The sequence below is a fragment of the Lissotriton helveticus genome, chromosome 2_1 (assembly GCF_964261635.1).
Source record: "Lissotriton helveticus chromosome 2_1, aLisHel1.1, whole genome shotgun sequence".
Classification (NCBI taxonomy): Eukaryota; Metazoa; Chordata; class Amphibia; order Caudata; family Salamandridae; genus Lissotriton; species Lissotriton helveticus.
In genome coordinates this window covers 509,469,755-509,496,271 of record NC_136059.1, presented here as the reverse complement: position 1 = coordinate 509,496,271, position 26,517 = coordinate 509,469,755, and the positions used below count along the sequence as shown (strand labels likewise).

At 46.7% G+C, this 26,517-nt stretch overlaps 1 pseudogene; it reads right to left on the bottom strand.

The window, feature by feature from the left end:
• Positions 1–12,484: 12,484 nt before the first annotated feature.
• LOC144820130 (F-box/WD repeat-containing protein 7 pseudogene) lies at positions 12,485–15,525 on the bottom strand (annotated as a pseudogene).
• Positions 15,526–26,517: the final 10,992 nt, after the last annotated feature.

The window sequence follows — 26,517 nt, the reverse complement described above, 5'->3', positions numbered from 1 at the left end:
TTCCCTCCTTAATGTCAGGAAACTGTTTATACTTTCTTCAGGTTTCATGGCCTCTGCCATTAGCCCTCCTACATTGGGGATATCAGAGAATATTTCTCTCAGGGGGCGGTCCAGATCCGGTGCATATTAAATACGGTCAAATCATGCTGGGTATCTGTTAGCGTGTTTGCTGGAATGGGAATAATGTGTTCATCTGCTCCCCAATTAGCAGTGTTTTTCTCGAAGCATGTAGTCCACTTCCCTGTCCCATCCATCAATGGCTGTAACTCAGTTCTCAACCCCTCATTATCCATCTGGACCCATGGTAGGTATGTAATCCCTGTCACGCCCTTCTGTAGTAACAGGCTCACTTTCATGCTAGGTGGCTCTACAGGCCTACCCTCTGTACCCCCAGGGGTCCCTCCAGTGGGAATGCTCATTTTACCTGGCTTTGAGATGTGGTGTGTCGAGTGTGGTGGATGAGGTGTCAAGCTTTTAGGGACCTTCTCTAGAAATGTAGGCTGTGCTGGAGGAGTCTGGGCCCTCTTGCTTTTAGATTTCCCTGGCTTAGACCTCTCTAACCATCTTCCAGTGGGGGGCTTGTCGGCTTCTACTATTATTAGGTTTGCATACCCTAATGCAGAGGGAGCGGGTGTGAGCACATCCATCTCTGCATATGGTGGGGGAGGTGTTGATGCCTGTATAGCTGGTTTTTATATGTGTTTTAGTGTGCTCAATTGCATTGGTGTCAAATTATTCCCTTTTTAGGCCAGGTAAGTGTGTGTGCCTTAGTGTATAAGTGCCACTCTTAGCAACACGTATTGAGTCTTTATATCTGTTTGGGGTGCTTTAGTGAGGAATCCCCAATTTTAGTAATGTGGATGATATAATTCAAATCACATTGTCCTAGTTTTGTTTGTCAAATAGTAGGGTCAATTCATACATGGTGCACCCTTACACATTTTGTACTATGAGCTCAGCGCTTACACTTTTGACATCAAACAGTTCAAATGTACACTTCACTAAAACAAGGTAAGACTGCATAGTAGTTTTGTAACACAGGGTGAATATGGTATATGTTTGAATAAAACCTGCATGAACTCAAAGTGTCACATATTACAGTTTTGAAAGACAAGCAATGCAATGTCATCACATACAATAATACATTTCAATAATGATTGAAAGAAAACATTATTTTGTCAAAAGAATGTAGTCTGTTCATCACAATTTATCCTCTAGCAAGAGAAGACTAGCTTGGAACACTTTCCTAAGTGAGCAAAAAGTTTACCACTATCCATTCCTAGACAAAGGTGGTAATCAAATATACAGTTTAGTAATAACTCTGGAATCATTGGCCCCTCTTGGCCCCTCATGAGTTACGCCCAGTTTCCTGGGTCCAATTTTACCCTACTCGAATTCTGCCCTGTAGCGCCCAGGGTCAAGCTAGATGCACCTCCTGCATTTCTTCCAGATAGTACGGGTGTTAAGAAACCACTTTAGCAATGGTAAACCATTGAACTAAAAAACCATGAGACTGAGGTATCAACTCCGCCCAATCAGGATTTGCTATACCACAAAAATCGCCTACCTGGGAGTTATCAAGGGCTATACACAGTATTACACTATATTCACTTTAGTTAGCAGTCTGTCCTTAAGCAAAGGTGACTCTGAGGCTGCCTTTCAACTGATACAGTTGGGACATATAAAATAGATAATATGCCAGTATCTGTCAGTGGCAGAATGCTCAGGTTATCTTTTTACACTTCTCCCTAGTTTGCCATACGCCCAATGCTTTAGACTATGTTGTAGGTTCAGGTGTAGTCTCTTACCCTCTGTGACAGCTGCTTCTGGATGGACCTCTACCCTAGGGATTCAGCAGATCTTCCAATCAATTGCGGTGTCTGCCCACCTTTCTTGTTGGCAAATGTGAATCCACCTTCCTTCAGCTGCATTCAGATTCTAGGTCACAATCCTCCTCTCTAGCTTGCCAAAATGTTGCTTGAATCGAGTTTCCTTAAAAAACAGAAGACAAGAGGTGTTTGGCAAAACAGGAACGGTTTGTTTAATTAAACAGTCTTGCCGGGAGAACAGTTACAGGCACTAGGCCTGAGGACTGTCTCAATTTACATTACAAAGACATCGCCGACTTCATCAGCCCGCACGCCATCCCCTCCGCTGACTACATCCTCCTCGGGGACCTCAACTTCCACCTGGAGAACAACAACGACAGCAACACCACCTCCCTACTGGACAACCTCACAAACCTCGGACTCAAGCAGCTGGTGACCACCCCCACCCACTACGCCGGACACACACTCGACCCCGTGTTCTCATCCAGCAAGGACATCACCTTCAGCCATGCCACCGGACTCCACTGGATGGACCACAGCTGCGTCCACTTCAGCTTCAGAAGGACCACGATCCACCACCACCAGCAACAGGTTGCACGCAGAAGCTGGAACAAGATCACAGCCGACCAGCTCGCGACTTCCCTGAGCAAGAACCCTCCCAACGGCGCAACGAACCCCAGCCAGGCGGCCACCAACCTCACAAAGTGGATCAGCAACTGCGCAGACGACCTCGCCCCTCTGAGGACCCCACCTAGCAGACCCGGCAGCAAGAAAACCCCATGGTTCACCGACGAACTCAAGAGATCCAAGAGGAACTGCCGAGCCCTCGAGAAAGCCTGGCGCAGAGACCCAACACCGGACAACATGACTGCCCTCAAGCTCACCACCCGAAAACATCACCAACTGATTCACGCCACCAAGAAAACTGCATTCAAGGAACGACTGGACAACAACGCACACAACAGCAAGGAACTCTTCAACATCGTTAAAGAGCTCTCCAACCCCAACGCCGGAATCAACGACATCACCCCTTCACAAGACCTCTGCAACTCCCTCGCCTCCTACTTCTACAACAAGATCGAGGACATACACAACAGCTTCAGCACTCAACCGACGCACGCCACGACCGAACCACCGCCCCCCACCACCACCCTCCGCGCCTGGACCCCGATAAGCACCGAAGACACCGTCTGCACGATGAACTCCATCCACTCCGGATCTCCGACCGACCCCTGTCCCCACCACGTCTTCAACAAGGCCGACGCTGTCATCGCACCCCACCTGCGGGACATCATCAACACCTCCTTCGACACCGCTACCTTCCCGGAGAGCTGGAAGCACGCCGAACTCAGCGCCCTACTTAAGAAGCCATCAGCCGACCCCACCGACCTCAAGAACTACCGCCCCATCTCGCGGCTCCCGTTTCCTGCAAAAGTCATAGAGAAGACCATCAACAAGCAGCTGGCCGCCTTCCTCGAGACGAACGGATCCCTCAACCACTCGCAGTCTGGCTTCCGGGCCAACCACAGCACCGAGACCGCCCTGATCGCAGCCACCGACGACATCCGAGCCCTGCTCGACATCGGAGAAACAGCGGCCCTCATCCTCTAAGACCTCTCCGCGGCTTTCGACACTGTCTGCCACCGTACCCTAGTGCAGCGCCTCAGCAACGTCGGAATCCAGGAGAAGGCACTGGAGTGGATCATCTCCTTCCTCACCGGAAGGACACAGAGAGTCCGCCTCCCTCCATTCAGATCAGAAGCCACCAAATTCATCTGCGGCGTTCCTCAAGGCTCCTCACTCAGCCCAACCCTCTTCAACGTCTACATGAGCCCCCTCGCAGCCATCGCACGCCAACACAACCTCAACATCATCTCCTACGCCGACGACACCCAGCTGATCCTCTCCCTCACCAACGACCCCGACACTGCCAGAGCCAACCTATACGAAGGGATGACAGACGTAGCCAAGTGGATGATGAACAGCCGCCTGAAACTGAACTCGGACATGACGGAAGTCCTCATCCTGGCATCTTCACCCTCCGCCTGGGACGACTCCTGGTGGCCCCCCGCCCTGGGCAGCGCACCCAAACCAACAGACCATGCACTCAACCTGGGCTTCATCCTGGACTCCTCCCTCTCCATGACCAGACAAATCAACGCCGTCTCCTCGTCGTGCTTCAACATCCTGCGCATGCTACGCAAGATCTTCCGTTGGATCCCCACCGAGACCAGGAAGACGGTCACCCAGGCCCTCGTCACCAGCCGTCTGGACTACGGCAATTCCCTCTACAACGGTACCATGGCCAAACTCCAGAAGAGACTCCAGCGGATCCAGAACGCCTCAGCACGTCTCATCCTGGACATCCCCCGGTGCAGCCACATCTCCGGACACCTGAGAGACCTGCACTGGCTCCCGGTCAACAAGAGAATCACCTTCCGTCTCCTCACCCACGCACACAAAGCCCTGCACAACCAAGGCCCAAGATACCTCAACAGCCGCCTCAACTTCTACACTCCCACACGCCAGCTTCGATCGACCAGCCACGCCCTCGCCGCCGTCCCCCGCATCCGAAGAGCCACCAGAGGGGGAAGGTCCTACCTGGCCGCCAAGACTTGGAACTCCCTCCTGACCCACCTCCGCCTGACCCAGGACCACCTCGCCTTCAGGAAGCAGCTCAAGACCTGGCTGTTCGAGCAGTAGCGGACCCCCCTCCCCTAGCGCCTTGAGACCCTCCGGGTGAGTAGTGCGCTTTATAAATGCTTTGATTGATTGATTGATTGATTGATTAAACGTTGTACTCTCTTTTTATACAATATTATACGACAAGTAATAAAAGATTTGGGGCCAGATGTAGGTAAATCCTGATTACCGACTCTTAAATACCGACTCATACCAAATCGGTATTTAAAAATCAGAAAACGGGATGTCGGGAAAAAATCGGGAAAAATTACCGATTCGGTATCACTCGGAAAATGAAATCGGTATTTACTGAATAGGTATATTCCGAATCGGTAAATACCGATTCGGTAATACCCATTCATTCCTATGGTCCCCCTTGCCCATAGGAATGAATGGGAATTTCCGATTCGGTATTTACCGATTCAGTAAATACCAAATCGGTAAATACCGAATCGGAAATTTGAAAAAGAACACATGTGAGCCTGTGAACCAATCAGGAACACCTACCACACCCCACAACAAAGCTACAGAGGATCCAACCAATCAGATGCAACCCCCCCTCCCAAGTACCTGGGAGTGGCCACACCCATGCAGGTGCAGAGCAACTGAACTTTTTGCAGAGCAGGAGGAAACAGGGAGTAGCAGGCTTCCCTGAGCATACCTGATCACCAGAATGGAGTCCCAGGATGGGCAGAAGGATGCAGCAGAGCGCAGGAGAAAAATAAAATTCATCCCAGCAGAACTGTAGGTGCTTGTCGAAGAGGTGGTCAAGCACCACACCCAGATTTTCAGTAAACAGTCTCTGCATGTTGCAGAGTCTGTGAAACGTAATACATGGCTTGACATCCAGACAAAGGTCAATGCCATTGGGGTGACGCACAGGGAGATTGATGACCTCAAGAAAAGATGGTACGATCTGCTTATCATCATGCAAAAAAAACTTGCTGCACAAAGAAAAGAAGCTGGAGACACTGGTGGAGGAAAAAACAGAGCACCAAGACTAACAGACCTCGAGGAGCTGGTGGAATCCACCCTGGAGCCAGAAAGCATCCATGGAATTGGTGACGCTGATAGCTCTGCCAGAGCTGCAAAGAAGCAAGGTAAGATGCATGGACAGTAATCCCCACCCATTTCCCTGTCCCCCTTCCCCACTGTGTGTGTAAGCATAACACTCCAGAACAGGTTTCACTGATGTCCAGCAATGGATCATGGGAGACGTAGTCATAGGTACATACATTCAATGCAGTCACCATAGAATTCAGCAAGGCATGCCACACACAACTTTGAGAAGCTGATGTAGACTAGGCATTGTGTGATAGAAATGTAATTTAATCATGACACACAGGTGAACGACACCACTGAACCAATGTCCATATCTGTCCACAGGAGAGTCCTCACGCAGTACAGCACCAGAAACGGAGGAGAGGCCACCAACAACTGAGAGGAGGGAAAAGAAGAAAGAAAGAGCAGGTCACAGCGCTGTTGAGGAAGACAACACCACAGCGCAGGAAGCCACAACACCTGAGCGACCCACAACACCACAGCCTCAGTCACCTCTGTTGTTTGGGACACAAGAGTTGGAGCCAGCAGTACTTTCCCCAACACCTACAACACAGTCATCTGTGCAGGAAAGGGCAAGGAGGCTTGCTGTTCCCCCTCTGAGAATCCTGCAAACCTCAGATGAGGAGGATGAGGAGGGTGAAATGCAAAGTAATCCACCTGTGGCTGACAAGGCTAGGCAGCAGAGTACTGCAGGCACTGTGCGGGCCAGTGTCCTTGGCCGAAGGGCACGGGAGAGAGATGAAGGCCAGGAAGGAGAGGGGACTAGAGGCCACCATGGTAAAGGTGCAGCGCCTGCAGGCGAAGGCAATGTTGGCAGTGCACAGGCAGGTGCGCAGTATCAATTGCAAAATATCCAACATTGACCATGGAATTGGCAACATGGCTGAGAGCATGCAGTCAATTGCAAAGGGGATGACAGACATCACACAGTACATGAGTGCTCTCTGTGACAACTCTGAGATAGAGACCACTCTGAGCGGCGCAGGGAGCGCCAGTATATGCGGCAGCAGTCAAAAGCCCTGAACCGCTTTGCCACAGCAACCTCACTGCTGTGCCGGCGTTCTGTCGCCATGCAGGATGCAATTGTGCACTGCTGCACAGATTTGTCAAGGCATATGGGGAGAGTCACCTCTGCCATGGAGCAGATGCTCACAAACCAGGCAGGCACTGCTGGAGACACAGGTGTCGATGAAACTGAAGGGTCCACCAGCAGGAGTGGCTCCAGCACTCCTGTCACCGAGATGCGTGGGAGCGGCAGGCACCAAATTTCTGACCCAGGCACCACCGAAAGTGTTGAGACCCAGCCCCGTACATCCCGCACTATAGTGCATGGGCGCAAACGTTAAAAATGCCCTCAACCCTCAGGACAGGTCACAGTGAGGAGAACTGCGACCACCCAGTCATGGACATAGACATTGTAGGACCATGGTGTTGAATCTTTTACATGCTGTAGTGACAATTAAACTACATACTTCACATACTACGCCTGTCTGTGTCTCCTTACTTACTTAGAAATATCGACGTGTGATCTCTGCCCAATCTCCCATCTGTTGCTGCTGTTCCTGTTGCATGGGGCTCTGCCTGTTCATGGTCATCATCAATATCCTCGTGATGTGTGAGCTCCACCTCTGTGCCTTCCTTGGTGGCAAGATTGTGCAACATGGCACAGGTCGCTATCATCTTGCAGCACAGGATGAGAGTATACTGGCGTGCACCTCCACTCTTGTGGAGGCAGCGGAACCTGCTCTTGAGGAGTCCAAATGTGCGCTCCACTACTTTGTGAGTAGACCTGTGAGCCACATTATAACGCCTCTCACTCCTGGTAGTTGGATTGAGGTAGGGTGTGAGCACAAAGGACCGCAGGGCATATGCACTATCGCCTAGGTTGAAATGAGAGGTCCATTAGTTACATACTCATGATACATTCATCTGCTATGACTATCAGGGGGTGTCACAGTTATTTACCCAGCAGGTATCCGTCCCCAAACTCTCCAGCAACAAGGCGTGTGTATATCCCAGTGTTCTGGAATATGTACGAGTCATGGGTACTCCCAGGGAATTTAGCCACAATGTCTGTAATGATGTTGCCAGCATTGCATATCACCTGCACATTGATGGAGTGCGTTGACTTACGGTTCCTGTATATGTGTTCAGTGGCTGCAGGTGGACAGAGTGCAATGTGGGTGCCATCTATGCAGCCTATCATGTGAGGGAAGTGTGCCAGTTGATACAAATCAGTTTTGGTCTTGGCAAGTTCCGCAGGTGTGTCAGGGAACCGGATGCAATGATGCATTCTCTGCATCATGGCCTCAAGGAACTTCCTGAAAAAACGGGACACACCACCAACTGCAGCTATCACACTCTGGTAGCTCCCAGAGGCAAGCTGGTGTAGGCTACACAACACCTGCACATGGGGTGGGATGGCATGCGCCCTTGGTGTTGGGTCATCCAGGTGTGGGTGGAGGTCCCCAATCAAGTCCAGGATGGTTCTGGGGTGTAGCCTGTAGCTCTGCAGTATCTCTGGCTCAGTCAGTTGGAAGAGCGTTATCCTCTGCCTGTAGACCTGCTCCTCGCTTCTCCATACCGTCTCTCCTGCTGCCTGTAGCCATAGCCGCCTTGCTATGACGTAGAATGCCGCCATTCTGGTTGCACGGTTGCATTTTGTGACCTTCTTTTATAGCCTGCACCTGGTTACCACCTGCTTTCAATCCATGGTAAATACCAACTCTTAATGTCATCAGTGATGTCATTTGAGATGTCATGAGTGATGTCATGAGTGATGTCACTGACCATGTCATGTGTGATGTAATATATGACGTCATCAGCAGTGCATTGCGGGCGCGCGAGTTATAGTTAACTATAACAGGGGAATTTCAATGGTTTTGTATGAGTGAAATGTCCAGCTAACTATAACGTGTGTGAAACCTATGGTTTTTTCAGTAAATTTCTAAGGTTTTTCAAATGCTCATTTTTAACTATAACGTGGCTGAAACCTATGGTTTTTTCAGTGAATTTCAAAGGTTTTGTAAATGATCATTTTTAAATGTATTAATTGTTATATTTTTTTATACTGATTTACTACATTATTTTAAATTATTTATTATTAGATATTTTATTTTTTAAATTACATTACATATTTTTTATATGAATTGAAAAATAAATGTTTTTTTAAAATATTGAAATTGTAATATATTTTTTTATATATTTTTTTAATTTATATATATTTTATATAGCAGGTAATGTTATCCTATGGAAGGAAATTCAAGTTACTGTAACTACGATTAGAATTACTTTTCAGGATCAGTAGTGGGCTAAAAGATGCAGAAATAAGGTCTCTCCTCAAAACAGCTGAGTAAATCGGAATTCGTAGTTCGGCTGATTTTTGAGGAATTTTTTAAAGTTCCAAAACTCCACACTTGGTAAAAATTACCATGTGAAACCAGTCAATGTTAGCCTATGGAAGGAAATTCAAGTTACTGTAAGTATGGTTACATTTACTTTTCAGGGTCCGTCCTAGGCTCAAAGATGCAGCACTGACGTCTCTCGTGATAACAGGTGAGTAAATCGAAATTCGTAGTTCGGCTGATTTTACAGGAATTTTTTAAACTTCCAAAACTCCACACTTAGTAAAAATTTCCATGTGAAACCAGTCAATGTTAGCCTGAGTACTGTTAGTAAAAATTTCCATGTGAAACCAGTCAATGTTAGCCTGAGTACTGTTAACTCACTCTACCTTTTTCTCACTGTTGTGCCTCTGCTGTGACCCAGAGAACGCCCTGAGACCGTGCCTGCTTATGTTCTTTGTGAAAAATGTTCTTAACGGTAGTAGCATCATCTTTTTGGTGTGTAGGAACACACAGCCTATGTCCACACGTGCTGTATACTAGGTGGTGCGAAGGCGAGAGGTGAAAATGTAAGATTGCACGTAATGACCAGCCCCTGCTCAAAGAACAGAGAGGAGAATGACTCACCATCGATGACAGCCCAAAACCAAGACTTGCAAAGGGTGGAGCAACTATCTAAAGAATCAGGATGGATAAGAGTTTAGTTTTACATCGTTGTGAAATATGGAGAAAGTCTGAAAAGTAGCGAAGTACAAGAAGTATGTTCCTCAGATAAGAGATTGGATGGACAACATTTTGAACAAAGGGATATTCTATGAAACTCTGGATGATAGTGGAGGTTCTGGAAAGCTGTGGAGGATGTATGCAACATTAGGAGCTTTTATGCAGCGTGCAAGTAATATTCTGTGAATTGTAAAGAGTGTAACAATTCTGTAGGTTGCTGAAGGATAGGAGCCAAGTTCTGTAGTGTCAAAGCACACGAGCGACTTCTGTATTGTTGTGAAAGATGTGAGAGAAGTTATTTGGATTTGTGAGGAATAGAAGCGAGGTCTATGGAACTAGAAAGGATGCAAGAGGAGCTCAAGAACGCTGCTAACGGTGTTCTGTGGAGTTGCGAGGGACGGGGGAATTCTGTGCAACTGTTAAGGAAACTGAACAAATGGAGGTGACTCAAGAGCTGTAAAAGGCAGCAGATGTGGGAAAACAGAAGACATTCTGCAAATTAGTTAGGGGGAGTTATGCATAGTTGTAAAACATGGGAGGAAATTTCTGTATATTTTGGAGGTGTAGATTTGTGATGGATGTGAAGTATGCTCTACACTTTTGAAGGATGGGGAAGTGATATGAAGTTGAGAAGGGGTAGAAAGAGTTTGTAAAGATGCGAGAGCAGTTCTGCAGATTTTGAAACATGCAGCAGTTCTGTATAGCTGTGAAGGATGGGAGTTAGAAGATAGAGTGCGGCACGCTAACCCCTGGGGGCATCTTGGTGCCGAGTACCAGAGGTGGTACTCACTTACTTTATCGACTTCAGAAGTATGAAGGGCTGAGTGGTAACGTCGGAATTGAAACCTGTGACAAGGAGGTCAAAGGGACATTCCTGACCTGGTCAGAAGATAACTGAGAAAAGCAAGAGTGGCAACTACTTGACCCGAAGGAGGTCAGCAAGGGAAGCATTGAGATGCTGTTCAAAGTAGCACTGTATATTCCTGGCCTGACAGGGTGGGTGAGCTGGTGAACTCAGCAGTGTTGCTGAGACCCCGAGGCTGAAGCGGAAATGTAACAGCGCCAGCACTTGGTGTCCCAGGGGGTCTGATCACTATTGAGAGGTGCCTGTAGTCACCAATTCAAAGTAGTGTGTCACTGCAGTGAAGATGTGAAACTCTCCATTTCAAACGAAAGAACTGGAAGCACCCAGTGCCTGACAACACCAGCCCATTTAAAGCAGGCAAACAAGGGGCGTCAGTGCAAACCGGCAATATCACTCAGTGACTCCAGGGCTCACTGTGGCCTGCAGATCACGAGACTGAACCCAGCAATATCACTCTGACTTTAGGTCTCACTGTAGCCTGCAGATCAGGAGACTGAATCCACCAATGTCACTCGATGACTTCAGTGATCACTGTGGCGGGAGTGCAGATCACGAGACTGAATCCGGCAATAGCTCTCAGTGACTTCAGGGCTCACTATGGTCTGCAGATGTCGAGCCTGAATCTGGCAATGACCGTCTCAGCCCTTCATCCTTCCGTTGTAAATAGGCTGGGAATCATTACATCTGGTTACGGTATGTCGTGATACTGCCACAAAGCTCACTTTGAGGGGCACTCCTCTGACAGAGGCACGTGTTTGCCAGAGCACCAGAGGAGAGCGTGTCCGCATCAGAGGAGAGGTGTCTGCAGCAGGAGTCAGGACAGGTTTAGGACAGAGCTAGCGAGCTATTGGGTGGGCTCACAGACGGAGACCCCCATGGCACACTTCACACTCTGCACAGGGCCATGCATACAGACTGCGAGGCACCTACAGACACTTCACAACTAACAGACAACAAATCTGGCATCACTGGGCTACAGTTCTAGCATTTACTGAGAAACTCAGGGCAGCGCCATTTTAAAAAGACAGAGGTCAGCCTCCCTAGAAAGCAAGCCGGGCTGAAGACGGCTGTAATGCCAGAAACCGGTCCTCGGAACCTTGTTTTTGGTCCAGGGAAGGCATAGCTTGGCAGTTCGGGCTGGACCGTTCCCATGAGGCACAGGGTCAGACTGATTTGCATGTGGCCATGTCTGAACTGGGGTACCAGGGTGGGCTAAAGAACGGTGATGGATTAAACCCAGATCTTTTGACTGGGTGTGAGTGTATGATTGGTTCAGATGCTCCGTCCATCGCCACCCCCTTTTGTACTGCTTTGTTCGCCATAAGTGTGTCAGGGTATGCTCAGACGTGAGTCCCTTGCTCACTTTGCCACTGGATTCAAGCAAGTCGGGCTGGAGACGGCTGTCATGCCAGAAACCGGTCCTCGGAAGCTTGTTTCCGGTCCAGGGAAGGCATGGCTTGGCAGTTCGGGCTGACCTGTTCCCATGAGGCACAGGGTCAAACTGATTTGCATATGGCCATGTCTGAACTGGGGTGGCAGAGTGGGCTAAAGAATGGAGATGGATTAAACCCAGATCTTTTGACTGGGTGTGAGTGTATGATTGGTTCAGATGCTCCGCCCATCACCACCCCCTTTTGTATCCCTAGAAAGTACAGCAAATGAGATTCTTCACTGGTGACGTTTGGCCTGTGAGAGTTGCTCTAATTTTGATAGCGCGGCTTGGAATGCAAACAGTGCTGGATAGATTGATGTATCTTTCTTCGGGTTGAGAGATGAATGAAGTTTGAACTAGAGAGATTGGAAGAGGAAATGCGATGAGAGATATTTCGGCTCCGACTCCCAGTGCTGATCATTGATTTAATTAAATTGTTGCTGGATGGATATCGAAAATTGGCGGTCTAGGAGTGACAGCAGAGAGGGACGGGGTCACAATAGTAGAGGCACAAGGAACGGAATTTGGCAGTCAACTTACACATTTATTATTGCAACTTTGTTTCCCCTGTGCCATTTCGACTACCAACTGCACACACTAGCTTAGTATTGGAAGCCCGATTCGCCATACGACTCTTCCACTACCGCCACTTTCCAGAGCCACCAGGTTACGGATGAAATCGCCTGTCTTCAGGTCCCAAAGTTTAACGGTGCCATCGTCTGAGCTTGTTACCACAAACTTCGAGCTGAACTGTAAGCAAGTGCCAGCACTCTGATGCTTCTGGGGGCCCTGCAGTGTCTGTAAGCACTGTCCTGTCTTTATTTCCCAGATCTTCACAGTGGAGTCGGCATTTCCTGAGACGAGGGTGTTGTCCCGCAGCTCCATCCCACTGGTCATGGACTGATGACCCATAAGTGTGTGCAAACAATTTCCACTTTCCACATCCCAGACACGGATAGAGGTGTCCAAGATGCCACCCACAATATGCTCCTCATCAAACTGCAAGGAGTAGACTCTGTTGGTGTGTCCTTGCAGAGTGTGAATGCAAGTCTCCGTCTCCGGGTCCCAGACCTTCACAGTGTAATCATAAGCACCGCTGACCACCTTCTTGCCATCGTACTGCACGCAGCGAACAGCAGCCACATGACCCTTAAGTACATGCAGACACTGTCCAGTCTCAATGTCCCAGAGCCGCAGGGTGGCATCACGTGAGCCGCTAACAACCCTGCTTGCGTGGAGGTGCATACAGCGCACTGTGGATGTATGCCCGTACAGGGTATGGATGCACTCGTCAGAGTCTGCGTTCCAGACCTTCAGCGTCCTGTCTGTGGAGCCACTAATCACTATATTATCTTTCATCTGAGAGGACCAGACGGCACCTGTGTGCCCCACCAATGTCTGAACATACTTTCCTGTGATAGCAGACCACACCTTTAGTGTGTTGTCATCAGACCCGCGAACTATCCGGTTCCCACAGAACTGAAGACAAGTTATGACGTGATCACCATGTCCCTTTAGCACCTTAGGGGACCTGATGTCCCGCTTCGCCAGTTCATATCTATATTGTGCTGCTTCATGAAACCAAATTTCCATGGACTGTACATAAAACCAGGTGTCAGCATCCTCCGCCGTCTCAGGTTGAGGGGCTCATCAATTCCTTTATCCCTGCATTTTTCCCAACATAGCAAATTGTCCTCAGCCAGGATCCTCCAGTAGTGGCAGGTCTGAGCGGCTCGCAGAAGGTCCCGGGGCTCTAAGAAGGAAAGTAGGTATAGGGCAAGCTCTTTGGGTAGTAAAGAGATGAAATCCAATACAATAGCGAAACATATGGAGAAAGAACATGAAAGTCGGTGGGAATGTCTCAAATTCTGGGCCATAGAACAAGTGCCATTAAGTTTCATATTCATTAGAGAGCCTCCTGTTTTCATATCATCATCATTATAAAAGTGTGCAAATATAATAATAAACACATACAATGTTTACAAATCATCGGCTTGCTGACTGTAATGGTGTCTAATACATAAAGAAAACACATAAATAGTGTACGGTATATGATCACCTTGTTGTGTGGCATCATAAGTTCATTTGTGCCAAAAAATAATAGTAATAATGAATTAGTGTGAAGTTTTATCAAAAAAGTCTCGGGGTGAGCTGCGAACTCTTGTCAGTAGCTGAAACCCACGGCAAAAGATGCACTTACTGGTTGAGCTACGCCCCCGTTCACATGAAAAGCAGTCAGATAGGCAATATAGACCGGTTTACAAGCATGCAACCCAAGTGGGTTCAGCCGATCTGAGTAAATACCTAAACATACCAGTGCACTTCTCAGTAAACATATGATTGATACGCCCAAGTGGGCCATAATAAAAACTTATAAAAAATAGCCTACCATGTGACACTGTCTGGATATTTAGACATATAACAATAATCAAATACATTACTGATCGAGATTTGGCTAGCTAGCAGCTTATTTGACCCTAGTGGGTAAAAATAACTAGTGTACTAAATGCCTAATGCGGGATCATATACAAACTAATAACAATGTACAAATTACATATTGTTTCGGCCTCAGGGGCCAGCATTTGCATAACATTGTAAATCACGTTAGAACTGTGGCTCGATGACTTGCATCATATACTTGATTTGAGATGGTTCACAGTGATCGATGAGCTCATCCAATGCTAGCAACCTCTCGGGACCGGTCCACTTCTGAAAGGTTCGCAGCCAGTCCTGCAGCTCTGCTGGAGGGGCGATGGAAGGGATTCGTCTACGCTGATGCCCATGGTAGTTGGCATTTCGCAGGTCCCCAAACGTTGTGGCATTGTTTATGCATTGTGCTAATGACCTAAAACTGCTGTACTCTGAGCCTTTGCATAACTTCTTTCCAGGAGATAGGGCTCTCACATCAACACCATTCTCAGACTTTTGTTTCATCTTGGGCCGAACATGACGAATGAGGTTCCCCTCCTCAGTACGCTCCAGATAATCAATCCAGCGCTCATCCATCATATAATAGAAGTAGACGTCACTGCCATCCTCTCCATCTTCGCTCTCTTCCTCCCCTTCATCCTCTCCTCGCACGCCAGAGCGGTCAGACTCTTCTGACTCATCCTCCTCTTCCTCCCCCCAAACGGCCTGAAACTCTGACTCTTCTTCCTCCTCTCTGCCCGTGCCTCTGGAACGTTCCTGAGACACGTTGCCATTCAACGCATCTCCTATAAAACTGGATGGCCTTGGCTGTGTGTTGTTGTGCAAGCAGCTACCCCGGCCAGTATCACCACTGCACTGCCTCTTCCGGCACGTCAGGCGGTCACTGTTAATTTCCAGAATACGGGTGGTAATCCCCTTCACATGCAGGCGATCTTCTAAGGAGTTGAACCCCTTCAGCTCCTCTCTCTTCCGCACGATGCCCCAGGCTCTCCTCCTGCCGATACCCCTCAGCGCCCCCTCCAGCTCCTTGATGCCCGCTCGGTTGATGTCTACCGCGCTCCTCCGCTGCGGCTCCGGATCCTCCATGCTCTCTCTACCCGGGAATCTACTCCGACCGCAGCCAGGAAACTCCGAGGACCTACAGGCCTCCGTGCGCATTTATTATTATTTTGTTTTAATTGAGCCTAAGTATGCCAAGTTGGAATCCCCATGTACAAATTTTTTTTTTTTAAAGTATGCAAAAAAAAATTATCGGCAGGGTACGCGTACCTACGCAAACCCCGCGATTTTTCTGACCCCTGAGCAGGCCTAGGGGGTCAAGGTGTTTCTACCCTGCCCCCTTTGCATGTTTTCCACCTTTGTTTCCCTGCTTTCCTGTGCCTCAGTCTACCGAGGCACAAGATGGCTGCCAACACTTTCTGGTTTAGAGTGTTGACAGACAGTTGACAGCCAATTAGCATTCAACTCGTGCTCGGGAAGGTACAGAGTAGAGTAAGCTTACAGTAAGCTTAACGTAACACCTCCAATATATATCTATGATTTTACTTATGATTTTCTCACGAACTACTGAACGGATTTACACCATTCAACAAAAAGCTTGATCTGCGAACAGAACTCTACCTTTTTGCCAAGTTTGGTGTAATTCCGTTCAGCCGTTCGGGCTGTAGCCCTGGCTAAAGGTCCTATGGGAAATTGCATGGGGAAAACACGTTTTGGGACCCTCCCTTTTTTCTTGGCCCCCGCTTCACGAATCACCCCCAAACTTTCAGGGAAGGAGCGGAGCAGAGCAGGCCATTTTCTTGGAGAAATTCGCAAAGATTCGTCCACCGGCGCCAAAGTTATTCCAAATAGAATGTTGTGGATTTCCTATGGAAACTAAGTTTTAACTATATAACTACCTACTGGCGGAAATATATGTACATATATATATTCACTGAAAAAACCATAGGTTATAGACCATATATAGTTAGGAATTAGCATTTAAAAAAAAGTGATGTCACTGACCATGTCATGAATGATGTAATATGTGACATCATCAGCAGTGGATTGCGGGTGCGCGATATATAGTTAGTGCAACTAACTATATATGGAATTTCAATGGTTTTGTGTGAGTAAAATAAGGTTTTTTAAATGCTAATTCCTAACTATATATGGTCTATAACCTATGGTTTTTTCAGTGAATTTTCAAGGTTTTGTAAATGCTAATTCCTAACTATATATGGTCTATAACCTATGGTTTTTTCAGTGAATTTCAATGGTTTTTTAATAGCAAATATCAAAAGCTTTAAAATGTCAAGTACGTGGTAGGTAAAAACATTTTCGTGTTTATGCACGCTGATGTGCTTTGAACGCTGCCCCCCCCCCTCTTTTCTTTTAGGAGTATTCTCTCTTTGCAGATAGTGAAGGGTAGGTAACGCAGGCCTTTGCCCCCGTTGTAATCCGTCGTGCCTGCTTCCCTCTCCATTTGATTGATTGTTATCCAAGCATTTACTGTTTTGGAATTGGTTCTCTTTGGTTCATTCTCTATTTACAAACAAGCACAGAGTCGCAATACTCTGTTTAGTCTTTGCAGATAGTGAAGGATAGGTAACGCAGGCTTTAGCCCCCGTTGTAATCCGTTGTGCCTATTTTTATCCCTCATTTGATTGATTGTTTGGCCGAACATTGATCGTTCAGAATTGGTTCTCTTTGGGTGATTCTCTATTCACAAATAAGCACAGAGTCGCAATACTCTGTTTAGTCTTTGCGGATAGTGAAGGATAGGTAGTGCAGACTTTTGTTCCCTTTGTAATCCGTCATGCCTATCTCTGCCCCGTTTGTTGGTAGTTGGTTCAGCCCGGACCGTTTATTAGAGGTAGATCATCCGACTCCACCGGAGGACACCCCTAATAAAAAGGACATATATATAAAATGCGGACTAGCCGCTGTATCGTGCAAGCAAACTATAACATAAAAATCGTTAGAAAAAACAAAAGGAATTAAGCAAAATCAGTAGGCCACTGATGGGATCTCTTTTTGACATCGCTAAAACAGAAACATTAGGAACAACCCCTCATGAGAAATATGAAACTAGTGAGAGGAACCGAGCTCGATGCCATGATGGCTGCAAGACAGCTCGGCTCCGCCGCCCACCCCGCCCAAAATAACGACAAACCCTATGCAAATATTATAAATATATACAACACACCAGCAAAGTAACAGGGTAAAACGTTTTATTAAATAACTATTTGCATGGCAGCCTGCTGCAACATCGATCCAAATGCATGACGCTGTTCCTGTCCCTCCTTCCTTAAAGTAGCAATGCTGGGCTACTTTGGGCTACTTTTTAGTAGGATGTGGGCTTTAGAAAGTCTACAAAGGCCATCACCCGGCGAGGTAGCGGCCTAGGGGTGGAGGACCGTTGTGCAAATAGCCCGGGGGCGACACCACGCGCCAAGGCTCGTCCCCAATACACCCAGAGATGATGTCCAGCAAGTTGTGTGGGGGGATGCCTTGCTGATGCCGCCACCCCCCCCCCACCTTCTTGTTGCCTGATCCGGCCAGCTCAATCGATTGAGCATGAGACTCTTAAACCCAGGGTCGTAGGCCCGGCCATCTTAGTGATGTGTAATGCATGCCGCCGTTCCCGGGATTTCTCCCCGACTACTCTGCGGCCTACGAGATGGAGAGGCCGGGGCGTTGACTAGGCGGGGCCTCCGGCCGCAACCACAGCGCCAACGATCGCTGCTGACGGAGGGGAGCCTTGCCGGTGAGAGCCACTGATCTGAAGAACCGCAGCCTGCGGTGCCTCCCTGAGCCGCTTGACGGAGGCCCCCGAGGGGCGTTGTGGTGGCGCGGACTTGGAGGGGGCGCTTGGCTCCTGCCCCCTCCCCAAGTCTTGTTGCCCTGGTGTGGCCTGAGATCGCCCCCGACATAGGCGGCCGGCTCCCGGGGTCCGGCGGGACTTTTAGCCTTTTGGTGACTCTTCCATTCTGGACCCTGTCCCACAATCCGTTTGACCTGGGGACACGTCCTGCGGTGCCCTCGCAATGCGGCCTGGTCCCTGAATGTGTGCGGGGGGACGGTGTTGATTGGATCAAGATGGCGGCTGGTGCCCTTCTTCATGGCTCACGTCCGGACCGGGCGACTGTTCCAGGCCCCCGAGGGGCGGTGTGGTGGCGCGGACTCGGAGGGGGCGCTTGGCTCCTGCCCCCTCCCCAAGTCTTGTTGCCCTGGTGTGGCCTGAGATCGCCCCCGACATAGGCGGCCGGCTCCCGGGGTCCGGCGGGACTTTTAGCCTTTTGGTGACTCTTCCATTCTGGACCTTGTCCCACAATCCGTTTGCCCTTAAGACACGTCCTGCGGTGCCCTCGCAATGCGGCCTGGTTCCTGAATGTGTGCGGGGGGACGGTGTTGATTGGATCAAGATGGCGGCTGGTGCCCTTCTTCATGGCTCACGTCCGGACCGGGCGACTGTTCCAGGCCCCCGAGGGGCGGTGTGGTGGCGCGGACTCGGAGGGGGCGCTTGGCTCCTGCCCCCTCCCCAAGTCTTGTTGCCCTGGTGTGGCCTGAGATCGCCCCCGACATAGGCGGCCGGCTCCCGGGGTCCGGCGGGACTTTTAGCCTTTTGGTGACTCTTCCATTCTGGACCTTGTCCCACAATCCGTTTGCCCTTAAGACACGTCCTGCGGTGCCCTCGCAATGCGGCCTGGTTCCTGAATGTGTGCGGGGGGACGGTATTGATTGGATCAAGATGGCGTCTTCACACAAAGCTGACTCAAGTGTTGCTGCTGATGCTATGCAGACAAAAACTGGTTTTCAGTTTGTACATTCTTCAGGATTTTTCCATCCAAGGCTGGTTGAGAGTTTGTAGAACGATGGCTTCAGATTTTCAACATACTACTCTTCAACATTCTTCATAAATGTAAGAATGTGAGACTCACTAGGAGAACGGCCGTTTATCTTTCCTTTCAAAATGCTGCCAACAATATTTTCTGTATGGAAGACACCATCTTGTAGCATAAAGGGCTGCGTCAAGGGTGGTATTTCCCAGAATGTCTTGTTTTCAAGTGCTCGTAATGACGAAGCCAGGACTGTGGCAGAGCATCCAAAATCTACAAAAAACACCACTGCCAACTCTTCAATAACTTCCATCACCCAGCACCGCATTTCCAAAGAAACAGCATAGCAAACTTTCATGGCCTTTAGAGTTTTCGGAAGCAGTTTCCCAAGACCATCACTGCAGCCATTGCAATCCAACAGAGGAACTTTTTCCAAGATCGGCATATTAACAGGGCTGCTGGTGTAATCGGGGCTCTTGCAGCCATTCAACTTAATTGAAGCTTTCACAATGACAGACCGCCCACTGAACTTCGTGCCATGACATTTACTTATAACATTCTGCTGGGTCTTCGCCGAACTGAAGTCTACAAATGCAAAGCATTTCATTCGGCTTTGACATTTCTTGACATGTAGTGGGTTGAAGTCTTTAAAGAGGTCCACAATTTGCTCCTCAGTCACATCACTTGAAAGATTCCCCAAGCCAGGCAGGTCCCACACCACTTGAAAGGACCTGCCTGGCCTCGACCAAAATGGCGCCAGTATGGGAGCGACTTGCAACTCCTTATGACGTTCTAGTTACTTAGCCTTGACGTTATGGAAGGATGTATGCGGTCTTTGTGCACATGGCGGGCGGGGAAGGGTACTGACTGGGCATACGGACAACCCTATTGATGTCGGTTTTTCATTATTGATTATTGTATTATTAAAGCTTCGAAGTAATGTTACCCATGATACTCGCCCTTGGTGTGCGTATGGACGATTTTATTGTAACTGATCCTGTTATACTTTCGAATAAAAAATCAACCTTCACTGATCCTGCAACCGTTTGTCACGTTTATTTTTTTCAATTAAATGGCTCGCTTGTTACATACTCCTATACCCCTGGCTTTTGACCCTTTCCTACGCGCGGTCTGTACTACCGCCCTCGGGCGATCTATGTAATGAACAGACTACCATTGCCGAGACACAAGGGAATGCATCTCAGAGAGATAAGTCAAGTACGTGGTAGATAAAAACATTTTCGTGTTTATGCACGCTGATGTGCTTTGAACGCTGCCCCCCCTCTTTTCTTTTTCTGCAGGTTACATTGGAATTTCAGCTAAAGTATGGAGAAGACCTAAACCGCACCGTGTTCCACGCGAGGAAAAATAGGCTAGCTCTGTGAGACGGTACATTATATGTACGAGCTATCTCTGGGAGCGTGAAAGATTGTATGGTATGAATGTGCGCATGGGCCCTGATTTGTACGGTATGAATGCGTATGTGTGGCGCACGACTGGGTCAATAAAAGAATGCTTTTTGTATGACTGAGGCGTTGATCGAACGGTTAATGGAATGAGAAAAATAAAACCGAACATGGTATCCGCATGTGAAGGACGAAAAAGAATATAGCACTTTCCTTACTTAGGAACGACTCTCTCTGGAGCTAGTGAATGGGAGAGTAGCCTACACCAGAAACTTGAAGGGTTATTTCAGTACGACGAACCCGACCCCAACCGATATTCCAAATGTACACCCAAAATAATGCGCACCAGTAAGTCAATTTATGTGCTGACTAAATAAGAGAAGTTAGCTCGGCTCCGCCGCCCACCCCGCCCAAAATAACGACAAACCCTATGCAAATATTATAAATATATACAACACACCAGCAAAGTAACAGGGTAAAACGTTTTATTAAATAACTATTTACATGGCAGCCTGCTGCAACATCGATCCAAATGCATGACGCTGTTCCTGTCGAGGTAGCATAGGTGGCGGCCTAGGGGTGGAGGACCGTTGTGCAAATAGCCCGGGGGCGACACCACGCGCCAAGGCCCGTCCCCGCGGTCAGCTGCAGCAGGGCGACCCTTAGCGTTTCACTCCCCGGTCAGCTGCACCATGACTGCCATTGGCGTTCCACTCGGTTGGATGGCCGGGGACCCGCTCCGGTGGCCGGGGTGAAGAGCGGCTGTTGCTGCGGAACGCTCAAAATGGCGGCCGACTCCCCGGATTTGGGCCTGGTCCACTAGAACGACTCTGGACTACCCTGGAACTCGAATGCTTGCCTGCTCGGGCACGAGCCCCACTCTTGAAGACGTCCTCTCAGTTTTAAAGGTTCTACGAGAGTCGTTGGCCCTCGACTCCCGCGGGCTTCCGATGGGGGCAACCGCCACTGTTGCTCGACTATCCCCCATGGATATACCGCTGCCACGGGTGTCCGCCGCCTTATCCACATCTGGTGCCGTGAGGGAGGCTGATTCAGTGCATCGGCCGAGGGATACGCCTGCTGTCCCGCTCTCCGGAAGTGGCCACAACATTGTCACAGGATGGTAGTGCTCTCATGCTGACGCCAGATTTTGTCCGAATTACTAAGAGACACTGTGTGAGTGATGTCACTGACCATGTCATGAGTGATGTAATATGTGACGTCATCAGCAGTGCATTGCAGGCGCGCAAGTTATAGTGAGTCCAACTAACTATAACGTGGGAATTTCAATGGTTTTATGCGAGTAAAATTTCCAGTTAACTATAACAGGTGTGAAACCTATGGTTTTTTCAGTGAATTTAATAGGTTTTTCTAATGTTAATTCCTAACTATAACTGATGTGAAACCTATGGTTTTTTCAGTGAATTTCAATGGTTTTGTAATAGCAAATCTCTATAGGTATGAAAAGTAATATTTTTTATGCCGAATTTTATATTGTATAAATATGTAATTTTATTTTTTTTAATTTTTTAAAAATATTTTTTGCCCGGAGCGCTCCCGGGGCGCGTACCGGTGAACGCACGGGTAAGCGCAATGTTACGGCGCGCCCCGGGGCGCGTACCGGGTAGTTTCCCATTAGCGTTATTCCAGCGAACGAAAACAACATCGTGACGTTTTGCGTAGTCGCGTGATGCGTCATATGACGCACTGCGTAAGCGCACTCGGAAGCACGCGATCGCATACGATCGCGCAATGTCTCGACGCGCTTACGCCACGCGCCCCGGGGCGCGCCCCGGGGCGCGTAGCGGAAGCGCGTCGGGTCATGTGATCTGAAAATAACACTTTTCATTGGTGCACATCAGTTTTGGTTTCCAAATGATTAAAGCCTGGATCATGTGACTTGAAAATAACACTTTTCATTGGTTCAGAACAGTTTTGTTTTCCAAATAATGAAAGCCCCATCTTTTTTCTTTATTCTGACTTTGTCTTTTGACTGAGGAAGACCTGTTTGGAGTTCTATCTGTACTCTTTACTTGAATAACATGGCTACAGTAGCAGCAACAGCTGAAGCATCTGCCTCACCACCACCACCACCACCACCATCTAAAAGATCACAAGAAGATTACCTTGGTGGTCAAGAGGAAGAGGAGGAGGATGATGAAGAGGAGGCACAAAGAAGGCAGTACTTACCTGAAGATAAACAGCCCTACAAACCGAAAGAACACTTTGTATGGGAGTTCTATAAAATCCCAAGGGGTTTTAAGAAAGTCAACGCGGCAAAGGTAACTTGCTTGATTTGTGGTGCTGAATTGTCTAGGGGGAACCCTAACAAAAAGTATTCCTTCGGGAATCACACCATGATTCGCCACATGATGCGTTGGCATCCAAATAATTATGCTAATGCAGAGTTAAGGGACCTCTGCAGTAAACTACCCCCATCAACGTCTAGACCCTCAACATCAAAACAACCCACTCCATCGGGTTCGGGGGCAAGAGACACATTGGATACTATCCAACCTAAGTTTGGCAATTACAAAATTTTATGCAAATTTTGTAACAAGACACTTTGCTACGGTGAGCAAAGCATCGAACTTATTATGGTTGCTGGTGATAACCACAAGTGTACAAAAAAAACCTAATTTTTCCTGTTTTTTTTATGCTCCAGTTGAGCCATTTACAATTCCCTGTATAAAAGTGTTCAGAAAAGCCAAAAAAAGTACAAAATGTTCCAAAAAACATAAAAAAAATAAAACAACAAAAAGAAGAAAAAAACAGTTCTTTTTAGAACTACATTTACTTTATAAAAATAAACCTATATTTTTAAAGAATCTCTGTCAATTCTTTTCCTCAGGGTACGCGCACCGGGGGGCGTACCCAAAAAAAAAGAAAATTTTTTTTATGAAGGAGTTAGCATGAGGGAAGAACACAAAGAGAGTAATGTTAAGAGAAAGAGAGCTAGAGGAAGAAACACAGAGGAATTGTTTATCACATAGTAAAAAATAGAAAAGGTGTAATAGGGTGAAAGTGAGAAAAGGAAAATGAATAAGGAAGCGAAAGAAGGGAAGAGAGAAGAAGACTAAAGTAGACATAGTGAGAGAATGTGAATGGGTTTTTAAAGACAAATAAAGAACAGTAAAAAATGGGGAATGCAGAGTAGTGATGGATCCAGGATAAATGAACAACGGTGAGAGAGGGTAAGGAAAGAGCAGTGAGTATAAGTAAAGAGGGGTGAAAGAGTGTGAAAAATTTAATTAGGATAACACATGGGGAGTGATAAAAAGAAAGGACAGAGACTGTAAAGGAAAGACTGTCAGAATGGGTCTGAGTGACAGAGCAAAGAAAGGTAAGTAATGCAGTATGTGTGACTTATAGGGAGTCAGTGGGTGTAGGTCGGGGTCTGGGTGTGTAAGGGGTGTCTATGGGTGTGGGTGTGTGGGGTATTTCAGTGCGAGTGGAGGTGAGGGTGTGTGAGATATGTGTGAGAGGTGTATGGGTGTGGGGGGTATGTGTGTGGGATGTATGTGTGTGTATGGAATGTGTATGTGTGTGAGAGTAGTGTATGTGGGGGAGGTGTGTGTATGTATTAGGTGTGTCTGGGGTGTGTATGTGGGGTGTATGTCAAAGGTGAGTGTATGTGTTGGGAGGGGGATGAGGTGTGTATGTAGGAGTGAAGTAAATAATTAAGAAAAACAGAATGAGTGAAGAAGCAAAGGAAGGGAACAGAGGGTAAGTGAAATAAAGAATAGGGACTGAAAGAAGTTGAATATGAGAGGGGAAATAGGGAAAGGGGAGTAAACAAGGAGAATAAGAATAAGTGAGGGAAGCAGAGTAAAGAAACAGGAGTGAGGTTGGTTGAGAAAATATTAGTGAGCTTAAAGCAAAGGGTGATGACAAACTAAATTTTTGTAGTGACACTTACCATATAATAAATGTAACTGTAATTACATTTTTTTACTACACTTTGTATCTGTGAAAGAGAGAAGAAAAAATAAGTTATATTTAGTAAAATATGTATTTTAAATTAAAAGATACAAATGAAGAGGTTAAAAATCATAACAGTGTATTTAGAAATAAAGTAAGAGTGAAGGACATAGAAAGGGAAATAAAGTAAGGTAGAATGAAAAAAAGAGAGGAAAAGAAATAGAAGCAGAGCAAATTACTAAGAGTAAGGCATATAGATTCACTGACAGAGAGGAAGACAAGAACAGAGAAATGAACTGAAGTTAAGAAAGATACTAAAACAATGTGAGTTAGTAAAACTAAGTCAGGAAACAGTAGTAAGTAAAAAGATAATGACAGAGATGGAAAAGAGTCTAATTAAGAATGCATTTAGAAGAATGAGGAATAGAAGATAACTGAGAGTAAGTGAAGAACAGTCATAGAGTGAAGGGATGAAGAGAGAGAGAATAATATACAATAATTGAGGGAAATGGAGTGAGGAAGTTAGTAAAGAGACACACTAAGAGAAATACCGAGTGAGGTGGAGTACAATGAGTGAGCAAATGAAATGAGTAAGGGAACAAAATAAGAAAACAGAGGAGAAAACGACTAAAACAGTGGTAATGAGAGAAACTAATTTGGTGATGAAAGTAAAGAGAAGGACATTGAAAGAAAGGAAATGAGGGGTAGCAATGGAACCGGACTAAAAGAAATAGGTTGAAGAACGATGAGAGAGGAGCAGTGAAGTTGTTGTAAGAGAAATGATAGAAGGTAGATAAACACAAGTGAACATAACACAAGGAGAGTGAGGGACTGAGTACATAGAGGTAGTGAACAGAAAATAGAGAGAAGAGGTCAAAAGAAAGGAGGAAACAAAGATAAGCGAGGGAGAGTGGATGATTTATATTGATAGAGTGCGACAATACTGGTGAGTGAGTAAAGAGAAATTACTAAAAGAGCAAAGGAGGAAAACAAGGAAAAGGAAAGTAAAGCAGACAGACTGAAAGCTGAATAGTTATGCAAGGGAGAGCGTGGATGCAGACAGTTGAAATGAGAATGAGGGGTTGTGAAAGAAGTTGATTAAACAAATGGGTGTGAAACAGAGTGAGAGAAAGGCAGTGTGAGTGAGTAAAGAGAGCTGAAAGAGAGAGGAAAAAGGAAAGTGAGTGTTAGAGAATGGGAATCCAATTTAATTTACACAATCCAAAATATAGATTAAGTTGTACAACATGTTACATAGTTTATTTTTGCTGTTCTCAGAATATATTGAATTTCACTTAAAACAGTGAGTTTAAATTACTCATCATATGACCGTGAAAAAACACAATCTAAAAGATTGTGTTTTAAAAAAAAACGTAGATACTGACAAATGACAAATGTACACTAATCTTTGATTGACTTACTTTTCCTTGAGGCCAAATAGTATACCATGGAGATCCTTTTCTCGTTGCAAAGTACTCTGCTGTTCACTAAAAAATCCATTTCATCGACTTTCTAGAAGAAAAGCTCCAAGAACATCTGAAATATTTTCAATATTTTCATATACTCCTTTTTTTCAGTCATGACTCTTTACTCATTCCTGTACCTTTCCTTTTGGCCAAATAGTGTCAGATGTATGAGTATATTTTCAAATTAACTCTAACGACGTTCTGAAAGAAAGGCTGAAACAACATTTTCATAATATTTAAATTTACCTAATTCCATCTGTGACTTACTCATGTTCATCATTTCCAATAATACTAATATCACTTCCTATAAGATCCACTTACAGTATCTATATAACAAATCAATTATTTATATTATCTTGATCACTTTTACTCTGAATATAATTTTAAATAGCAAACTAACCTTTATTAACTGCTCCCGTCTTCATACGCCAATTACCTTTACTTAAATTTCGGTTCTGAAAACACTAGATATGAATTTTTTAAGTCAAAATGGCAAACGTTGTTTAAAAGTCAAATGAGTATCGTTACAAAGGGTCC